Source organism: Homarus americanus, unplaced genomic scaffold (assembly GCF_018991925.1).
Source record: "Homarus americanus isolate GMGI-L3 unplaced genomic scaffold, GMGI_Hamer_2.0 scaffold45698, whole genome shotgun sequence".
Taxonomy (NCBI): Eukaryota; Metazoa; Arthropoda; class Malacostraca; order Decapoda; family Nephropidae; genus Homarus; species Homarus americanus.
In genome coordinates this window covers 14,301,276-14,325,256 of record NW_024735554.1, presented here as the reverse complement: position 1 = coordinate 14,325,256, position 23,981 = coordinate 14,301,276, and positions in this window count along the sequence as shown.

The following is a 23,981-nucleotide window of genomic DNA, read 5'->3' as shown; positions in this document are numbered from 1 at the left end:
ACTCCTTACAGTGAGTTTCTTATGGCTAATTATCACAAGCCACCTACAGTGATAATTGGCCTTTTTACCAACCCAGCATTATAGTTCTTTTAGCCAACCACAAGAAGCCGTATGGGGGTGGTAATGACCCCCGCCTGGCAACTCGGCCGTGACCCACACCTACATAAAGGGGGGGCAGGGGTGCTGGTGGTAGAGTGGTACCGCTCTTGCCTTCGCAAGCGAGATGTCACGGGTTCGATTCCCGGGCCGGTGGAAGTTGTTTGGACATACTTCCTAGCCCCCATTAGTCCCTGTTCACCTAGCAGTAAAGTAGGTACCTGTTGTAAGTCGAAAGGTGCGAATTCGTATTCAGGGAAAGTTGTTGGAGCTTCCAATAACTTGATGACATAAACCATTGACTCTTCAGGCTTCTATGCCCTTGACTCATGAGACAAAGGCAACTATGAACTTAGCATGCTTCTGTTGGGCGCGGTAACGCCTGCGCTTCACCTACATAAGGATGTAGGGGAGTGCCCCCCTGAAAAACCCTACATAAACACACACACGTCTTTCGGTGAGTCATGAGATGGTGTTTCTAGTAGGGTGAAGGTGAGGCTCTGTACTGCTGAAAGAGCGAGAGTAGAGGCGAGAGATTAGAGTAGCAGAGAGGGTGAGAGTAGAGAGTAAGAGAGAGTAGAGTAAGAGAGTGAGAGTAGAGTAAGAGAGAGTAGAGTAAGAGTGTGAGAGTAGAGTAAGAGAGTGTGAGAGTAGAGTAAGAGAGAGTGAGAGAGAGTGAGAGTAGAGTAAGAGAGAGTGAGAGTAGAGAGTAAGAGAGTAAGAGAGATTAGAGTAAAAGAGAGTGAGAGTATAGTAAGAGTGTGAGAGTAGAGTAAGAGTGTGAGAGTAGAGTAAGAGTGTGAGAGTAGAGTAAGAGAGAGTGAGAGAGAGTGAGAGTAGAGTAAGAGTGTGAGAGTAGAGTAAGAGAGAGTGAGAGTATAACATAAAGATTAGCCCCAGGTTATTTCACCTTAGAATAATCACCCTATCGCTACCTGAGGAGTTAGGTTAGGTTAGGTTATGCTTAGATTAGGTTAGGTTAGGTTAGGTTAGGTTAGGTTATGCTTAGATTAGGTTAGGTTAGGTTAGGTTAGGTTAGGTTATGCTTAGATTAGGTTAGGTTAGGTTATGCTTAGATTAGATTACGTAAGTGGATTAATCATCAAGTGAAATAAGATGGGGTGATTAATTTTCACGTGATCCAATAAAAGATAGATAGATAGATAGATAGAGATAAAAAAATATATACATATAAATCTACAAGAAGATAAATAAAACAAATAAATAGGTATATAAACAAACATACATACAGATCTGTAAACAAACACAGACAGTAAACAAACAAATAAATAAAAAAAACATGAGCAAAACGGATTAGTGAAGACAATAAATCAGTTCCAGAAAAAATAAATGAAAACACAGCTCCTAAATATTTTGGACAATACTCACTAATTGGTTAATGTTTAATATATAGCACGCACGCACACACACACACACACACACGCACACACACACACCTACTACTACTATTTTGCTGTCAATCGGAATCGAGTATGACGTCCATCCAGCTATGATACAATAAGATGACTTATTAAGGATGTGACCTTCGTTGGTGAGCTCTGACGTAACTCGAGAGGCCGATACGGGACCGGCAGAGCCACCCACAGATGTTGCACGTGTGGAGGGCTACATCTAGTGCGGGAGGGGCGGCGGCAGCGTCTTTGCAGCTGGCACTTGCTTGTCTCGGTATGCAGTCGGGCTAGCTCGAACGTATTGGCTGCACCTTCTCGTGTGGTGCTCCTCCAAGCGTTACGGTGTGGAGTGATCGTCTCCCAGGTGAGGGGGTCTATTTGGCACTTTTTCAGGTTTGTCTTAAGACTATCTTTATACCTTTTCAATTGCCCGCCAGCGTTACGTTTACTAGTCGTTAGGTGACTGTAAAGTAGCTCCTTTGGCAGTCTACTGTCGTCCATGCGGGTAACATGGTCAGTCCAACGTAGTTGTCCATGGCTAACGATAGCCTCGATGCTCCTATTGTTGGTGTCAGCGAGAATACTGATATTTGTTCTCTTGTCTTTCCAGCAAACTCGGAGGATAGAACGTAGACTACTTTGGTGAAAGTTTTCAAGTGCCTTGAGGTGCCTCCTGTATGTGACCCATGTCTCACTGCCATATAGCAGGGTGGGGAGGACCGCTGCTCAATATACGTGCAACTTTGTAGACAATTTCAGCTCCCTACAGCTGAAGACATGGGAACGGAGTCTGCCAAAGGCTTGAGATTCACATCTGATACGATGTTGAATCTCCTCATCGATGTTCGCGGTGGTGGACAGGTGGGAGCCGAGATACCGAAAGTGGGTAACATTAGAGAGGGTAGTACCATTAAGCTGGATGGGTGGTGGCGGTGTGGCTGAACCAGGTGCAGGTTGAAAGAGAATCTGAGTCTTATGTACGTTCACCTCAAGGCCGAAGTGCGCCCACACACACACACACACGCACAGTTAACAAAACATGTGACTTTAGTCCGTTATGAACGTTTCTTATATACAGTCACGGCCAAAAGTCCTGTCGCCACTCTTGCTGCTCCATGAACCCAGAGAGTCAGATTCGTGAACCCGAAGCAGTAAACAGTGATGCATTATTTTGTCCAAGGATGTTTCGGGTTCACGTTAACCTAACCTAACCTAACATAACATAGTGATAATCTAACCTAACACAACGCTAACCTAACACAGCGCTAACCTAACATAACATAACAATAACCAACATAGCGATAATTTAACCTAATATAGCGATTACCTCACCTAATATAGCGATAACCTAACCTTACCAAACCTAACCCAACCCTCCCAGGTGAATTAAACTGGTTAGGAGGGAGGGAGGGGGAGACCTTCATGTATTTAGTGTTGTAGTCGACGTGGAACAGCTCGTGTGTTTTTCTCTCGAGATAAAACATGTTGGGATAAATTTCCTCAACCAACATACTTCACCTCCTTATCATTACCAGCTTACGCTATACGTGACGTCATACGGTATATTTGAATTGTTTTATTTCTAGTCATTATTTTCTTAGTTGACAAAAGAAATCGTGTTTTCCTCTCTCTCTCTCTCTCTCTCTCTCTCTCTCTCTCTCTCTCTCTCTCGTGGTATGTTTTCGTCTCTCCAATACATTTAAATGGAGACTTACACTGGTACCCTGCTGTATGCTATAGAAACAACAGTTATCATCAAGTTATCGTATCAAGGGAGGGAAGTTATCACACTCAAGAGATTAAGTTACGGTAGGTTAGGTTAAGGCATGTCAGGGTAGATTAGGTTAGGTTAGGTTAAGCTAGGTTAGGTTAAGTAGGTCAGGTTAACCTTCACGTGATATACACAAATAACACCAAGTTACCGCACTCTTACATACTACACTCATCGTACCATAGCAGGAGTTAAATCAGCGACCTCAAAGGAATCAATCTTGGGAGTCACTTGAGACGGAGGTATTAAGGAGCGGCTGAGATCCCCCTCGAGAGTTGGGTAAATTTACCGGTCGTACTCGAGGTCTGAAGTTCCCGTATCTCAGTTATTCACCACATCGTTCACTCAGAGGGTTAAGTCACAAGTCTGAGTCATCATACTTCACCAACTGGATATATCATACGAGGTGGTGGGAGGTCATCATACTTCACCAACTGGATATATCATACGAGGTGGTGGGAGGTCATCATACTTCACCAACTGGATATATCATACGAGGTGGTGTGAGGTCATCATACTTCACCAACTGGATATATCATACGAGGTGGTGTGAGGTCATCATACTTCACCAACTAGATATATCATACGAGGTGGTGTGAGGTCATCATACTTCACCAACTGGATATATCATACGAGGTGGTGTGAGGTCATCATACTTTATCTCAAAACAGTTGTTGTTGTTGGGCCGTTTGTTTGTTGTTAATTGCTGTTGTTTCTTGGTGATTTTTGTCGCTGGTTGTTGTTGTTGCTTACTGTTGGTTGTTGTGATCGTTGACTGAGGTGGACGGTACAAGGATCAATCGACTTTTTATGGTTATTTCACTTTTACTTGAGTAACATTTGAGACAACCAACCTTACTCTTAGTCCGTTACTTGTTACTTTGAATCTTTCGTTGCTTTCCCAGCCAATCATAACTCAGCATTAAGCACAAAGTGAGTTCCCAGCCAATCAAAGCAAAGCATCTCTTCCAGCTATATAATGTAATCCGCGTCTGTTTCATTTATATGTGCGAGAAGATATATATAGTTGGAGATAACTACGGTACAGTCAATAACAAACGTCGAATATCAGCTTCCGTCGAGGCTATATGAGCGGTGTGTGCAGTAATAGTAAACATGTATCTGGACAATATGACCGGTAGATGTTGTTCATAATTTAGTATATTAAATTACCCAATAATGTTTAATCTTCTTTAAGCAAATAGTATTGTGAACCATTATAGTGTAGGTAGATGATGTAAAGGTGGGTCATTCTCTCAAGTGGTAGGGTGAAGGTGGGTCACACACTCAAGTGGTAGGGTGAATGTGGGTCACACTCTCAAGTGGTAGGGTGAAGGTGGGTCACACACTCAAGTGGTAGGGTGAAGGTGGGTCACACACTCAAGTGGTAGGGTGAAGGTGGGTCACACACTCAAGTGGTAGGGTGAAGGTGGGTCACACACTAAGTGGTAGGGTGAAGGTCACACACCAAGTGGTAGGGTGAAGGTGGGTCACACACTAAGTGGTAGGGTGAATGTGGGTCACACTTTCAAGTGGTGGGGTGAAGGTGGGTCACTCAAGTGGCAGGGAGAAGGTGGGTCACACTCTCAAGTGGCAGGGTGAAGGCGGGTCATTCTTCAAGTGGCATGTGAAGGTGGGTCACACTCAAGTGGCAGGGTGAAGGTGGGTCACATTCTCAAGTGGTAGGGTGAAGGGTCACACTCAAGTGGTAGGGTGAAGGTAGGTCACACTCAAGTGGTAGGGTGAAGGTGGGTCACTCCCAAGTGGCAGGGTGAAGGTGGGTCGCACTCTCAAGTGGCAGGGTGAAGGTGGGTCACTCTCCCAAGTGGCAGGGTGAAGGTGGGTCGCACTCTCAAGTAGTAGGGGTGGTCACTCTCGGTAGGGTGAAGGTGGGTCACACTCAAGTGGTAGGGTGAAGGTAGTCACACTCTCAAGTGGTAGGGTGAAGGGGTCACTTCCCCAAGTGGCAGGTGAAGGTGGGTCACACACTCATGGTAGGGTGAAGGTGGGTCCACTCTCATGGTAGGGTGAAGGTGGGTCACACTCTCAAGTGGTAGGGTGAAGGTAGGTCACACTCTTAAGTGGTAGGGTGAAGGTGGGTCACTTTCCCAAGTGGCAGGGTGAAGGTGGGTCGCACTCTCAAGTGGTAGGTGAAGGTGGATCACACTCTCAAGTGGCAGGGTGAAAGTGGGCCACACTCCCGAGTGGCAGGGTGAAGGTGGGTCACACTCAAGGGGAAGGAGAAAGTGGGTCACCTCTCAAGTGGCAGGGTAAAGGTGGGTCACCAAGTGGCAGGGTGAAGGTGGGTCACACTCTAAGTGGCAGGGTGAAGGTCGGTCACACTCTCAAGTGGCAGGGTGAAGGTGGGTCACACTCTTAAGTGGCAGGGTGAAGGTGGGTCACACTCTCAAGTGGCAGGGTGAAGGTGGGTCACACTCTTAAGTGGCAGGGTGAAGGTCGGTCACACTCTCAAGTGGCAGGGTGAAGGTGGGTCACACTCTTAAGTGGCAGGGTGAAGGTCGGTCACACTCTCAAGTGGCAGGGTGAAGGTGGGTCACACTCTTAAGTGGCAGGTGAAGGTCGGTCACACTCTCAAGTGGTAGGGTGAAGGTCGGTCACACTCAAGTGGCAGGGTGAAGGTCGGTCACACTCAAGTGGCAGGGTGAAGGTCGGTCACACTCTCATGGCAGGTGAAGGTGGGTCACACTCTCAAGTGGCAGGGTAAAGGTGGGTCACCAAGTGGCAGGGTGAAGGTGGTCACACTCTTAAGTGGCAGGGTGAAGGTCGGTCACACTCAAGTGGCAGGGTGAAGGTCGGTCACACTCAAGTAACTTTATCTTTATTCTTTGTACAAATGGAAATGGATTTCAACTTAAGTTGTAAAAATGTAACCACCATTACCACCACTACTACTGTCCCGATACTTATTAATACTATTACTAGCATCTTCCTTCTACTACTACTAACCACCCTCACTACCCTTCATCCACCTCCTCCCTACCTTAATTACCATACCTATCACCACCATCATCATCATCTACCAACTTGTCTACTCACCTCCCTCCCACCCTGCCCACCATACCCTTCTTCCTCGCCTAATCCACCTCCCTCCCTCCACCAACCCCCCTCACCTCACCGCTCCCCCACAGGCTACATCTCAGGTAATAACTAGCATCATATAAACTTGAGCGTCATGGTCGTCCTCGGGTGGAGTTTTTGTGCACCGTCAGTGAGTCTTTGTGTTGGCGGGACGACCACCACCAAGACGGATGGTTCCTCTTGGTCACTATACAAGAAAATCAGTCGAGACATATTGAGTCATTCATCAGTGTTCTACGGACAATGCCGACTGTAAGATGCTCCTAACACACTCTTTGACCACCAGACACTGAGATGCCTATAGCTACCTTATGTGTGGGTTTTGACTCTCTTATCAGGAGATGTGAGACCGTCTCTAAGCAAAAGCCAGAGAGATACCTAACTTAAGTTTTTTTTAAATCTTTTATCTGGAGATGTGAGAGTCAACACATATATAGAGTCTCTTAATTGGAAATAACTTACAAAAAACAACCTCGAAGATTCTCCAAGATACATAATATTACTGATGGAGAAACAAAAGGTCTCCATCTCTCCAGCCAGCCCACAACATACTGAAACGATCCCAAACATGTGGTCGTCAGTGGTTACAGTAGAGTCTTAATGGATCTTAAGTCTCAATGGTCTCATAGTCTTAATGGATCTTAAGTCTCAATGGTCTCATAGTCTTAATGGATCTTAAGCCTTAATGGCTCTTCTTGGTCATAAAGGGTATTAGGTCTTAATGAGTCTTAGTCTTACTGGGTTTCAAGTCTTAATGAGTTTTAAATGTTAAATACTGTTAAATCTTTAAGTACTTATGGGTCTTCCTCTTAATGGGTCTTAAGCTTCAATGGTTCTTTAATCTTAATGATATATTAGACATAATGACCACATGGTCGTAATGGGTCATTCGACTTAATGGTCTCTTAGTCTTAATGGTCTTAAGTCTTTAATGGGTTTTAAATATTAATGGGTCTTAATCCTAGTGTGTGTGTGTGTGTGTACAAGCCTCCCAGCTATGACAGAGATATTTATGGAGGTATGACACAGCGTATATTGAGTAAATGGAATCTCTCCTTCAAGGCATCTGTATTAAATGGCTTGACCACTTGGTAGAAGGCCATTTGGGGGTCGAGAGGTGTGTGCGTGTGTGTGTGTGTGTGTGTGTGTGCTCTCTTTTCCATCTTCTTGGCTGCCTTCCTTACTCGTGCCAGTGCCAATTTAGCCAGCGAGGTGAACATCGAGTACCGGGTGGTGGGGGTATTTTCAACATAAAGACGACGCCAGGAAAGAACAAAGGTGTCGGCAGCTTCCATTACTGAACTTCAGTATGCAAACGACCTCACCCTTGTTGCTAACACTGAACATGACCTACAGGAGATCCTGAACACCTATGGCACGCGTATGCACACATCGGCCTTGAGGTGAATGTACGTAAGACTCAGATTCTCTTTCAATCTGCTCTTGGTTCAGACACACCTCCACCATCCACCCATCCAGCTTAACGGGACTACCCTCTCTAATGTTGCCCACTTTCGGTATCCCGGTTCCCACCTGTCCACCACCGGGACATCGATGAAGAGATTCAGCATCGGATCAGATGTGCATCTCAAGCCTTTGGCAGACTCCTGAATAGTGTCTTCATGTGGGGCTGGAAATTATCAACAAAGTTGCACGTATATCGAGCAATGGTCCTGCCCACCCTACTATATAGCAGTGAGACATGGGTCACATACAGGAGGCACCTCAAGGCACTTGGAAACTTTCACCAACGTAGTCTACGTTCCATCCTAGTTCGCTGGGAAGACAAGATAACTAATGCCAGTATTCTTGCTGACACCAACTGTAGGAGTATCGAGGCTACCATTATCCATGAACAACGATGGACTGGCCAAGTTACCCGCATGGACGACAGTAGACTGTCAAAGCAGCTACTTTACAGTCACCTAACGAATAGTAAACGTAACGTCGGTGGGCAATTGAAAAGGTATAAGGATAGTCTAAGACAAACCTGGTATCAACCGACCCCTCACCAGGAGTCGATTACTCCACATCGTAACACTTGAAGGAGCACCACACGAGGTGTCAAAACTGGGTTAGCCCCGACTGCAAACCGAGGCAGATAAGCGCCAACGTCGGAAAGACGCTGCCACGGCCCCTCCCACAGTAGATGGAGCCCTCCACATGTGCAACAAATGTGAACAACGCCAGCGGGTCCTGTATCGGCCTCTTTAGTCACCCCAAACTCACCAACCTAGGTGACATCCCTAATAACTCATATCATTGTATCATAGCTGGAAGATCGTCATACTCGATTCCGAGTGACAGAAAAGTAGTAGTAGTAGTAGTAGTAGAATGCAACAGGAAATGGACACCAGCGAAGTTAATAAGATCCGTAGGTCCATTACAACAGATCGGCAGCACTGCCAAAATGACATGTTGCAGCAACTATTGCTGCTGGTTCCAGAAAAATTCTGACAAAGAAGCAGGAGGTGGGCGCTCGAACTGATTAACTACGTTACCGATAAGGGCAAATGGTTTCAGCCTTAACAAAACAAGAATTTACGGATCATTGCTCTAAGGTACGTTGGCCAGTAGATGGTTTGCCCTCCCAATGCGTGTGTGGCTCTCCCTATGATGGCGATCACGCCATGGTCTGCAAGAAGGGGCTTCATATGCATGAGGCATGACGAGGGGGATCTCACAGCAAATATGTTGAAGGAAATTGCCGGACGTCATGGTAGAACCGACCTCCTTCCACTGGATGGCGAGATCTTCCAACACAGGACTTCAAACACATCTAACGAAGCCCGTGGACGTCAGTGCTCGAGGATTCTGGACGAGGGACAGCGAGCTTTCTTCGACATCAGGATTTTGATCCCATGGCCGTTTGTCACCGTAACCTAGCTCTCGATGCTGCACATAGGAGGAACGAGAACGACAAGAGAAGGGCATATGGGGAGAGAATTCAATGTTGATCAAGGCAGCTTACCTCTAGTGTTCACAACCCTGGTGGATGGGCCCGCGCAAGATGTTTTACGCCAGACTCGCGGAGCTGATCTCCGAACAGAAGCAGCAGTCCTAGAGTTCAGCCTGGATGAGATGTCGACTGTCCTTTCTCTCCTTCGGTCGGCTTTGCTCTGCCTCAGGGAACAGAGCTTTGCCCTACTCCGACAACTGCTGCAGATATTGACTATAGGCTACAGTCATGGAATGCCGACAGATCTGCGGCTCAACTAATTTAACACAGATAGGATAGCTTCGTATAGATATTTAATATTATAAATAAATGGTGGCGAAGGTGTGGCTGGGGAGGCTGAGGCCACGTTAAAAAAAAAAAAAAAAAAAAAAAAAGTAGTAGTAGTAGTAGTAGTAGTAGTAGTAGTAGTAGTAGTAGTAGTAGTAGTGTGTGTGTGTGTGTGTGTACTCACCACAACCACCAACCACCACCCATAACTAGTTACGGCTACATCACAACAACTACTAACCACAACCATAATAATAATGGTTGTCCCTCATGTATGAAGATGGCCGGCCCAAGGGCCACCTAGGCGTGAATTTGTTTAAGGTATAGAAGCTGTCGCCAACACAACAACCACACCCAGTTAATGAGCTGCATGACCCAGTGTCAAGGAATAGTCTGAGAAGACCGGACAACTCGCCAACTGCACTGGCTAACCATTACCCCAGAATACGATCCGCAAATCGATTAACATCATTGTTCCCAATTACTGCTGGGTAGACAGAGGCAAGAAACAACTATTACTATCACATCCACCAGTACTACCACAACCACCAACAACCGCCAAAACCACCAATAATCACAACCACCACCACAATCACCACTACCAATAACCGCAATCACAATAACCATCATAACTACCACCACCGTTACCAGCAAGCATAAACTCCACCACCAACAGCAACAAATTTCACACTCACCACCATTTTCGAAGCAGACCATCACTACCACAACTACCATCACCACAAACAACAACAACCACCACAATCACAACCATCCTCGAAGCAGACCATCACTACCAACTACCATAACAACCACCATCACCACAAACAACAACAACCACCACAATCACAACCATCCTCGAAGCAGACCATCACTACCACAACTACCATAACAACTACCATCACCACAAACAACAACAACCACCACAATCACAACCATCCTCGAAGCAGACCATCACTACCACAACTACCATAACAACCACCATCACCACAAACAACAACAACCACTACAATCACAACCATCCTCGAAGCAGACCATCACTACCACAACTACCATAACAACTACCATCACCACAAACAACAACAACCACCACAATCACAACCATCCTCGAAGCAGACCATCACTACCACAACTACCATAACAACTACCATCACCACAAACAACAACAACCACCACAATCACAACCATCCTCGAAGCAGACCATCACTACCACAACTACCATAACAACTACCATCACCACAAACAACAACAACCACCACAATCAAAACCATCCTCGAACAGACCATCACTACCACAACTACCATAACAACTACCATCACCACAAACAACAACAACACCACAATCACAACCATCCTCGAAGCAGACCATCAACCACACTATAACAACTACCATCACCACAAACAACAACAACCACCACAATCACAACCATCCGAAGCAGACCATCACTACCACAACTACCATAACAACCACCACCACAAACAACAACAACCACCACAATCACAACCATCCTCGAAGCAGACCACTACCACAACTACCATAACAACTACCATCACCACAAACAACAACAACCACCACAATCACAACCATCCTCGAAGCAGACCATCACTACCACAACTACCATAACAACCACCATCACCACAAACAACAACAACCACCACAATCACAACCATCCTCGAAGCAGACCATCACTACCACAACTACCATAACAACTACCATCACCACAAACAACAACAACCACCACAATCACAACCATCCTCGAAGCAGACCATCACTACCACAACTACCATAACAACTACCATCACCACAAACAACAACAACCACCACAATCACAACCATCCGAAGCAGACCATCACTACCACAACTACCATAACAACCACCATCACCACAAACAACAACAACCACCACAATCACAACCATCTCGAAGCAGACCATCACTACCACAACTACCATCACCACAAACAACAACAACCACCACAATCACAACCATCCTCGAAGCAGACCATCACTACCACAACTACCATAACAACCACCATCACCACAAACAACAACAACCACCACAATCACAACCATCCTCGAAGCAGACCATCACTACCACAACTACCATCACCACAAACAACAACAACCACCACAATCAACCATCCTCGAAGCAGACCATCACTACCACAACTACCATAACAACCACCATCACCACAAACAACAACAACCACCACAATCACAACCATCCTCGAAGCAGACCATCACTACCACAACTACCATAACAACTACCATCACCACAAACAACAACAACCACCACAATCACAACCATCCTCGGCAGACCATCACTACCACAACTACCTAACAACCACCATCACCACAAAAAACAACAACCACCACAATCACAACCATCCTCGAAGCAGACCATCACTACCACAACTACCATAACAACTACCATCACCACAAAACAACAACAACCACCACAATCACAACCATCCTCGAAGCAGACCATCACTACCACAACTACCATAACAACTACCATCACCACAAACAACAACAACCACCACAATCACAACCATCCTCGAAGCAGACCATCACTACCACAACTACCATAACAACTACCATCACCACAAACAACAACAACCACCAATCACAACCATCCTCGGCAGACCATCACTACCACAACCACCATAACAACCACCATCACCACAAACAACAACAACCACCACAATCACAACCATCCTCGAAGCAGACCATCACTACCACAACTACCATCACCACAAACAACAACAACCACCACAATCACAACCATCCTCGAAGCAGACCATCACTACCACAACCACCATAACAACCACCATCACCACAAACAACAACAACCACCACAATCACAACCATCCTCGAAGCAGACCATCACTACCACAACTACCATCACCACAAACAACAACAACCACCACAATCACAACCATCCCCGAAGCAGACCATCACTACCAAACCCATAACAACCACCATCACCACAAAAACAACAACAACCACCACAATCACAACCATCCTCGAAGCAGACCATCACTACCACAACTACCATAACAACTACCATCACCACAAACAACAACAACCACCACAATCACAACCATCCTCGAAGCAGACCATCACTACCACAACTACCATAACAACCACCATCACCACAAACAACAACAACCACCACAATCACAACCATCCTCGAAGCAGACCATCACTACCACAACTACCATAACAACCACCATCACCACAAACAACAACAACCACCACAATCACAACCATCCTCGAAGCAGACCACTAGTCACCAGCTGAGGCAGCTCAGTGTCCAGTACACATCACTACCACAACTACATACAACTACCATCACCAACAACAACAACCACCACAATCACACACCTCAACAGACCAACACCAACTACCACAACAACTACCATCACCACAAACAACAACAACCACCACAATCACAACCATCCTCGAAGCAGACCATCACTACCACAACTACCATCACCACAAACAACAACAACCACCACAATCACAACCATCCTCGAAGCAGACCACAATAATCCACAAGAAGCAATAAAAATTCCTGTCTATTTATGGCTGCTAATGCTTGTCCCCTGCTGGGGTAAAGTTAGCTCACTATCTCACTTAGCTTTAGAGAAAGTTCGCTTATTATATCACTTCTTAGCTTTATAGGATTAACTCACGATCTCACTTAGCTTTAAAGAGGTAGCTTACTTTCTCAGTTAGCTGAAAGTTAGCTTACTATTTCACTTATCTTTAGTGTGTGTTAGCTCATTATCTAACTTAGCTTTAATGGGTTAGCTCACTATCTCAATTAGTTTTAAAGAGTTAACATCTCACTTAGCTTTAGTATTAGCTTACTGTCTCACTTAGCTTTACAGCAAGGTTGGTCATCCATCCTCCTCTGTACATCAACACCCTCTCTCTCTGTTTCTCTGTATTTTCCTCTCCGAAGCCTTCTGGAGGATGGAGTGAAGCCTTATTGAGGATGAAATGAAGCACTCTTCCTGAGAACGAGGTGAAGCCTTCTTGAGGATGGAGTGAAGCCTTCTTGTTGAGGACGAATTGAAGCATTCTTTTTGAGGATGAAGTGAAGCCTTTTCCTGAGGACAGAGTGAAGCCTTATTGAGGATGAATTGAAGCCATGTTGTAGAACAAAGTGAAGCCTTATGGACGAAGTGAAGCCTTCTTCTTGAGGATTGAGTGAAACCTTCTCGCAGAGGGAATGAAGTCTTCTTGGCGACAGAGTGAAGCCTTCTTCAAGACGTTAGTCAACGATTAATTTGACACTGGTGGAGCTTCTTGCACCATTAGCTCCGTTTTCTGAGCCGTCCCCCAGAGTGATGTCAGTGTTATTAGTAGTGCTAGTGGTGTCAGAGAGGCCAGTAAGACCAGTGGCGCTGGAGGTGTCAGTGGTGGTGGAGATCATTACAATACCTGTTGACAGTTAACTGAACAGTGATCGCACCTGTCGCCTGTTATGTAACCTGGCGGGGCTCCTCAGTCTGCTGGTTACCAATACGTATTTTATTCAGAAAATAAAATACCCTCACACACAACCCTCCCCTCACACACCTGAGTGGCTGGAGGATAGCCACCATCTTACACGTGAGACAACCATTATTATCTGCCACTGCTTCAGGCTCTTCTGATACAACAACTGTCAGTCTCCGTGCAGGCTTAACATAGGTCGCCCAGTTCTTGTTTTTATCCCCTGCAAGAGTCGAGAAGAAGAGGTGGGGTGATAGACAGGCCAGCTGAGAGGCTTTGTGTATATCCTGGAAACGAGTGAACTATAATTGGCTATTATGGATCGCTTGGAGATAGTCCACCATACCTTTTTTTTTTCATCAGATGATTAAACTTCCTAATGCTAACCTCATATATAGCTAACCTAACCGTATCTAACCTAACCTAACTTAGCTAGCAACAGGGTATTTAATCAAAGGGTGAAATAAAAGCCTGATTAAGAGTGAAGTGGAGACAAATCTTGAGGTGATAACTACAGTATTATGGTACAATATACACGTGATGACTCCAAGCCCCCCCTTTATGTTCATCTTAACAAGACCTCGCCGATGGGTGTGTATTATCATATAACTCTTGATAAAATCACACGGAAAGGAAACAACGGAGCACCTTAGCTTTCGTCTTTATTCACACCAACAGTATCCTTCCTCCACACACCGGGACCAGGTGATGTTACGTGTGTTACCTGCTAATTATCAATGACTGTAGGTGTGGTATAGTGGTTAGCCTCCACCCCTCTCTCTCTCTCTCTACACCATCACCTCTGCACCGTGACAATCCATCACCGTGGCATAGATGTAGTACTCAAGGGTGCCATCCAGTCATTTATTACCTGAAGAGAGAGAGAGAGAGAGAGAGAGAGAGAGAGAGAGAGAAGGATTAAACGTGTTCTTGTCGATCCCTCTTGATAATGCACAATAGAAAGGTAAGAAAGGAGAAAGAGAAAACAGGAGAAGGGAAGGGGAAAGAGAGAAAAGAAATTGAAGGAAGGAAGTGTAAGATGAAGAGAGAGATACATGGAAGGACGGAAGAAAAATACAGGGGATTGAGAGAGAGGGGAAAGGAAGGAAGGAAGGAAAGAGAATAGGAGGATGAGTGATAATGATAACGTTAGGTTACGTTAAGTTAGGCTAGGTTTAGGTTAGGTTAGACTAGATTGTAAGGATAAGTTAGGTTCGGCCAAGTTAATTAGTTAGGTTAGGTTAAGTTAGGATTAGAGTGTTTTAACCTTTAGGTGAAATAATCCGGTGGCGTCTTAATCGTCAGGTGACCGGGGACTTAATAGGACTGAAGGAGGAGGAGAAGGAAGGAGAAGAGGGAGGGAAGGAGGAAGAGGAGAGAGGGCGAGGGGGCTAACCACCAACCAGTCCCTCCTGCTTCCATATAGATAAGGACTGAGGCGCTAATTTCCCCAACCAACGAACGTCATAGTTTAGCGACAAATTTACGGGTGACCAAAATGACCATAAATTTCACACTTATCTCGATAGGGAGGTAGCGAGGAGCACGACCCATCATCCCTCAGAAGCCTTAGGTAAATTTATATCAGCAAAGGAGCTATAGGAGTCATAACAAGGGAGTTATAGGTCAGAGAAGAGCTATAAGGTCATAATCAAGGTGCAGGGTCATAACAGAGGAGCTATAGGAGTCATACAAGGGTCTGTAGGGTATAACAGGAGCTATGGGGTCATAACAAAGGTGCTATGAGTCATAACATAGGAGTATAGGAGTCTAACAAGTGCTGTAGGAGTCATAACAGAGAGTTATAGAAAGGTCCTGTGGGGAGCTATGAGTCATAACAGGGGAGCTATAGAGTCATCAACAAGGTGCTGTAAGTCATAACAGAGGAGTTATAGTCATAACAAGGTGCTGTGAGGTCATAACAAGAGGGGAGCTATGGAGGTCATAACAAAGGTGCTGTAGGAGTCATAACAAAGGTGCTGTAGGAGTCATAACAGGGGAGCTATAGGGTCATAACAAAGGTGCTAGAGTCATAACAGAGGGCTATAGGAGTCATACAAAGGTGCTGTAGGAGTCATAACAAGGTGCTGTGGAGTCATAACAAAGGTGCTGTAGGAGTCATAACAGAGGAGCTATAAGTCATAACAAGGTGCTGTAGAGGTCATAACCAGGAGCTGTATGAGTCATAACAAGGTGCTGTAGGAGTCATAACAGAGGGCTATGGAGTCATAACAAAGGTGCTGTAGGAGTCATAACAAAGGTGCTGTATGAGTCATAACAAAGGTGCTGTAAGTCATAACAGAGGAGCTATAGGAGTATAACAGAGGGCTATGGAGTCGTAACAAGGTGCTGTAGGAGTCATAACAAGGTGCTGGAGTCATGAACAAGGTGCTGTAGGGTCATAACAGAGGGCTATAGGGTCATAACAGGGCTATAGGAGTCATAACACAGGTGCTGTAGGGTCATAACAAAGGCGCTAGAGGTCATAACAAAGGTGCTGTAGGAGTCATAACAGAGAATAGGAGTCATAAAAGGTGCTGTAGGAGTCATAACAAGGTGCTGTATGAGTCTAACAAAGGTGCTGTAGGAGTCATAACAGAGGAGCTATAAGTCATAACAGGGGCTATAGGTCATAACAGAGAGGTTATAGGAGTCATAACAGAGGAGCTATAGAGTCATAACAAAGGTGCTGTAGGAGTCATAACAAGAGTGCTGTAGGTCATAACAAAGGTGCTGTAGGGTCATAACAGAGGAGCTATAGGTCATAACAGAGCTATAGGGTCATAACAAAGGTGCTGTAGGAGTCATAACAGAGAGCTATAGGAGTCATAACAAAGGTGCTGTAGGGTCATAACAGAGGCTATGAGGTCTAACAGAGCTATAGGAGTCATAACAAAGGTGCTGTAGGGTCATAACAGAGGAGCTATAGGAGTCATAACAAAGGTGCTGTAGGAACAGAGGTTATGAGTCCTGAGGGGAGCTATAGGAGTCATAACAAAGGTGCTGTAGGAGTCTACAGAGGGCTGGAGTCATAACAAAGGTGCTGTAGGAGTCATAACAGGAGCTATGAGTCATAACAAGGTGCTGTAGGAGTCACAGGGAGCTATAGAGTCATAACAAAGGTGCTGTAGGAGTCATAACAGAGGGCTATAGGAGTCATAACAAAGGTGCTGTGAGTCATAACAGAGGTTATGGAGTCATAACAGAGCTATAGGAGTCATAACAAAGGTGCTGTAGGAGTCATAACAGAGGAGCTATAGAGTCATAACAAAGGTGCTGTAGGAGTCAGCAGAAGGCTACGAGTCATAACAAAGGTGCTGTAGGAGTCATAACAGAGGAGTTATAGGAGTCATAACAGGGGAGCTATAGGAGTCATAACAAAGGTGCTATAGGAGTCATAACAGGGGAGCTATAGGAGTCATAACAAAGGTGCGGTAGGAGTCATAACAGGGGAGCTATAGGAGTCATAACAAAGGTGTGGTAGGAGTCATAACAGAGGAGCTATAGGAGTCATAACAAAGGTGCTGTAGGAGTCATAACAGGGGAGCTATAGGAGTCGTAACAAAGGCACCTTATTTTGGGCTGTATCACTGTCAGGATAAATATTAATTAACTATTCATCATTATTTATGGTCATGAGAAGTTTCCAAATGTTCGTATTTTTGTTAAAATAATTATGAAAATTTGATGTAAGAATCTTGTGACAGGTGTGGTTGTAGTTGAGTTGCCAATTCATTAATATGATTTTCATTATTTAAGCAAATATACGAACAGTTGGAAACTTCTCCTGACCTTAAATAACAATGAATATTTAATCATTATAAAAATGTTACCTTTGGTTTGTAAATATTCATGTGATTTGGTACGTGGGTAATGGTGTGGTACCTGGGTAGTTGTGTGTGTGTATGTGGTACCTGGGTAATGGTGTGGTACCTGGGTAGTTGTGTGTGTGTATGTGGTACCTGGGTAATGGTGTGGTACCTGGGTAGCGGTGTGTATGTTTCAGGTAGTGGTGTGCGTGTATGTGTGTGTGGTACCTGGCTAGTGGTGTGGTACCTGGGTAGGTGGTGTGGTACCTGGGTAGACGTGTGTGTGGTACCTGGATAGTGGTGTGTGGTACCTGGGTAGTGGTGTGGCATGGTATCAGGGCAGTGGGTGTGTGGTACCAAGCAGTGGCGTGGTACCAAGTAGTGGTGTAGTGTGGTACCAGGATAGTGGTGTGGTACCTGGGTAGTGGTGTGTGTGGTACCTGGGTAGTGGTGTGTGTGGTACCTGGGTAGTGGTGTGTGTGGTATCAAGATAGTGGTGTGTGTGTGGTACCTGAGTAGTGGTGTGGTACCTGGGTAAAATAAGAACATGAGAATGGAGGAAACTGCAGCGGGCCTATTGGCCCATACTGGGCAGTCCCGTTTACACCCAACCCCTATTGCTCATATAAGCATCCAACCTATGTTTGAAGCTATCCAGCGTATTCGAGTTAATGATGATATTTGGTAACTTGTTCCATTCATCCACTTCTCTGTTTCCAAACCAGTGTTTACCAATTTCGCGCCTAAATCTAAATTTGTCTAAATTAAAACCATTGTTACGAGTTTGCTCCTGGTTGGATAGTTTGAGTACCTTTGTAATGTCCCCTTTGTTTAGCCCTGACTTCCATTTATACACCTCTATCATGTCGCCCCTCACTCTACGTCTCTCGAGGGAGTGCAAATTAAGATGCTTTAACCTGTCTCTGCACTCAAGGTTCCTAATGCCCGGGATTAGTCTTGTCATTCTCCTCTGAATTCTTTCCAATGATTCTATATCCATTCTGTAATACGGTGGCAAGAACTGAGCGCAATACAGTTTTAGGATGACCTCGCTAGCCTTGTAACTAACACTCCTTTGTATGAACCCAAGTACTTTATTAGCCTTGTTACGAGCAAAAACACATTGTTTACTTGGCTTAAGATTCCTACTTATCATTACTCCTAAATCTCTCTCGCAGTCGGATTTCTCAATGGCATCGTTGTTCATCTGGTAACTGGTTTCCCTGTTTACGTCTCCTATACTGAGTGGTGTGGTATGGTACCAGGGCAGTGGTGTGGTGTGGGTGTGGTACCAGGGCAGTGGTGTGGTACCTGGGTAGTGGTGCAGTGTGGTACCTGGGTAGTGGTGTAGTGTGGTACTTGGGTAATGGAGTGTGTGGTACCTGGGTAGTAGTGTGGTGTGATACCTGGGCAGTTGTGTGGTACCTGGTAGTGGTGTGGTACCTGGGTAGTAGCGTGGTGTGGTGCCTGGGTAGTAGTGTGGTATGGTACCTGGGTAGTAGTGTGGTGTGGTACCTGGGCAGTAGTGTTGTACCTGGGCAGTTGTGTGGTACCTGGTAGTGGTGTGGTACCTGGGCGGTTGTGTGGTACCTGGTAGTGGTGTGGTGTGGGTGGTACCAGGGCAGTGGTGTGGTACCTGGAGTAGTGGTGTGGTACCTGGGCAGTTGTGTGGTACCTGGGTAGTAGTGTGGTACCTGGGTAGTAGTGTGGTGTGGTACCTGGGTAGTAGTGTGGTGTGGTACCTGGGCAGTAGTGTTGCCTGGTAGTGGTGTGGTACCTGGGCAATGGTGTGGTACCTGGGTAGTAGCGTGGTGTGGTGCCTGGGTGGTAGCGTGGTGTGGTACCAGGGCAGTGGTGTGGTGTGGACCTGGGTAGTACTCTGGTGTGGTACCTGGAGAGTTGTGTGGTGTTGCCAGGGCAGTGGTGGTGTGGGACCTGGGTGAGTACTCTGGTGTGTGGTGCCTGGAGAGTTGTGTGGTGTGTTGCCAGAATTTAGTACTCTGGTGTGTGGTACCTGGAGAGTTGTGTGGTGTGGTACCTGGGTAGTAGCGTGGTGTGGTACCTGGGTGGTAGCGTGGTGTGGTGCCTGGGTAGTAGCGTGGTGTGGTACCAGGGGTAGTGGTGTGGTGTGGGACCTGGGTAGTACTCAGGTGTGTGTGGTACCTGGAGAGTTGTGGTGTGGTACCAGGGGTAGTGGTGTGGTGTGGGACACTGGGTGAGTACTCTGGTGTGGTACCTGGAGTTGTGTGGTGTGGTACCTGGGTAGTAGCGTGGTGTGGTGCCTGGGTAGTAGCGTGGTGTGTGGTACCAGGGTAGTGGTGTGGTGTGGGACCCTGGGTAGTACTCTGGTATGTGAATTTACCTGGAGAGTTGTGTGGTGTGGTACCAGGGTAGTGGTGTGGTGTGGGACCTGGGTAGTACTCTGGTGTGTGGTACCTGGAGAGTTGTGTGGTGTGGTACCAGGGTAGTGGTGTGGTGTGGGACCTGGGTAGTACTCTGGTGTGTGGTACCTGGAGAGTTGTGTGGTGTGGTACCAGGGTAGTGGTGTGGTGTGGGACCTGGGTGGGAAAGAGGGCCAGGTACCATTAGTACAGGTGGTGTGATAGTCTTATCTCCGGGCCTGGCAGCATCCAATCAAGGACAGTCACCGGTGTACTGATACACCTAGATTGTCCTCTCCCTCCCTCCCTTTCTCATTTTTTCTCCCTCTATCTCTCCCTCCCTCCCTCTTTCTCAGACTTCTCTCTCTCTCTTTCTCCCTTCCCTTTCTGCTTGACTGAACACACCTGAATGCATGCAGATGAGGCTGAGGCTGATCCTTAGTAGGTGTGTGTGTGTGTGTGTGTGTGTGTGTGTGTGTGTGTGTGTGTGTGTGTGTGTGTGTGTGTGTGTGCGTGCGTGAGTGTGCGTGTGTCGCTTATTAAGGATGACCGGTCAGTTAAGCCTTATGCAACAGGTAACGTTTTTTGCCAAATTGTATTAGCATTCTGGTCTTACTGTCCTAAATTAATGTAAATTTGTTCATATATGGAAAGAATTTTGTCTATCTCATCTGAATGTACTTTACTATCATAATATAACCAGACTATAGGTTAGGTTAGGTTTAAATAGGATAGCTTAGGTAAGGTAAGGTAACGACAAATCTCAAAGAATAAATAATAATAATAATAATTATATATATATATATATATATATATATATATATATATATATATATCTATATATATATATATATATATATATATATATGGTTAAACTAGAGCTAATCTCCACACAAGGGTCATGAATAATGTATTTAGATGTCTCATTTGATATACGTGACCCAAGACACAAGGCTCTACACACACACACACACACACACACACACACACACACACACACACACACAGAGGGTGTGAGATAAAGCATATTCAGAGTATCTGGGCGTAAACCTTGTCATCTCTCTCTCTCTCTCTCTCTCTCTCTCTCTCTCTCTCTCGGCTCTCATTCTTCCTCCTTCTCCCCTCTCACACTCAGACAAACAGGTAGATATCAAAATACATAATACTGTATAGGCAATGATTGACAGACAGATATATAAAGTGAAAGACATTATAAAAAGACAATGGCAGACACAGACATGAAACAGAAACAGGTAACAAATAAAATAACAGATAAATGGTTAGAAAGACAAAAAAAGCAAAAAGATTCAAGAACAAAATTAGAAAGAAAATATACAGAGAAAGACAGACGGGTATATCAAACTGAGAGACAGACCGATAGATCAAACTGACAGAGAGACAGATAGATCAAATTGACAGACAGACAGACAGATATACAAACAGACAACCAAAATATACAAACACACACACACACACACATATATAAAACACAAATCACAAACACCATAAAACAAGAAAGGTAAACAAACACACTCACTGGGATAATTAATTACATCAGTGGTTACAACAACGTCATTAAAGCAGTAGAAGGTTAATGATGTGGCATTATTGGACCTGTGCCTTTAATTAAGAAGTGAGGTTAAAGTAATAACAATGTGTTATCTCCAGTTACATGTAAATACTGGTAATGGTATTCTTGTAGTTTCGTAAATTTATGTTTAAAGGTTTCGTAAGCTATTGTTTCTTTAGAAGTTAAGAAGTAATATTTATCTTAAAGGTTGGTAAGTTACATACATATACATACATACTCGTACATACATGTTTTCCCTTGTTTTTGTGGATGGCCGACCATAGGACCACCTTGACGTAAACCTGCCAAGGTCTACACCAACACAACAACCACACCTTATGTTAACGAGCTGTATGACTCAGTATCAAGGAATACTCCGAAATACCGGACAACTCCCCAACTGTACTGGTTAACCATTACCCAGGAACACGATCCACAAATCCAGGTTCCCAATTACTGCTGGGTAGACAGACGACAAAAAAAAAATTACCCACAGTTTCGACTTGCCTGAGGGTCAAACCCGGGTTCACTCGGTTGCGAAGTGAGAAAGCTGACCATTACACAACAGGTCGTCACTACATACATTCATACATACAGCTGCAAAATATACATAAGTATAAACAAAAAAATAAAAAATATATACCTGGACAAACAAGCTTATTAATGAGTACATACAAACACAAATACAAAAATACACACACACACACACACACACACACCACTGAGTTTAAGGCCTCCGTCGACAAACACTTCCGTCCATCCACAACAACAGATATCAGCAGATGGCCACCACTGACGTACTCCAGGAACATCCTGTACAGTTTAAATGGAGGGAACGGTTATCCTGATGCCAGTGTTATTGTGCTACGATAATCACTGAACATATTCCATTCTCGCAGCCATAGACAAGGACGTCGTAAACAGAAGCCATTAGCAACATCACCTCCACTAGAAAACCAGATAAACCTACTCCTGACAGACCATACCAATACACCGAAGTTCCCCGAATATGGTTACTGCTATCCAACGTCACTTCTTTAGCCAATAAATTTGACGAGCTGGTAACCACAGTCTGGTCAGTCGCTACCATCCGCGAAGCGTGGCAAATTTTTCCTGAAACCTACCACATTGAGGGACATCAACTCTTTCATCACTTTTTACATGGAGGTGGAGGCATTATGAGCACGTGTTCTGCCACGAGCGCACCCTCGCCACAGTGCCTCTACCATATACTGTGTGAAATACTACCTGCCTCTCTCATCCACCAGACACTTATAAATCACCTCATTACCACTTCAGGCCACCTTAGAGTTAGGTACCCATGTGCCAAGCTAGTACTATACGGGGATAATAACGAAATTGACATCACTGGTATCGATGACCAGCTGCTATCACAAGCTATGAACTTCCCGACACACGGTCAAAATACCCTTGACCTAATCTTAACTGACTTAGCGGACCAGTACCAACCACCTCAACCAATGCCTCCTATCGGGTGTAGCACACACCTATCAGTGTACTGGTCTCCAGCTCTCACTACCAGGCAAGTACAGAGACATTACATCAAGACCTGCAGGCCGATTACTGACTCTGCAGTGCGTCTCTTCGGGCAGTGGATAGTTCACCATGCCTGGACTAAAGTACTTAGTGTGGATGACGTGGACACCAAATGGATAAATTATACCAACACCACCACGGAAGCTCACCACCATATAAGAAAATAAGGAGTCTGCAATAGGCCGGTTGGCCTGTGCATGGCAGCTCCTGTCGAGAGTTACTACCACTCTCTATCATCCATTTTAAAGCAATATGTTTTAAAGCAATATCCTTTTAAAGCAATATGTTTATTACAATGGTAATTTCTTATCTATTTACATGATAATTTCCGATAAAACGGTTTTGATGGTACAATAAAAGCAGGTACTGTAAATATAGTAGGTGTTACAAGAAATATTAATACTTAGACAATAGATATTTTTTTGAGAGATGATTTAAAGGAAGGGAGCGTAGTCTTGCATTAGAGTTAGATGTAGGATAGATGATTAGTGGGTCCCATATTTTTTTACCTGACTTAACATGACTAGTTACGTAGCCCTTTCTTTTAAGCTCCTTTGTGT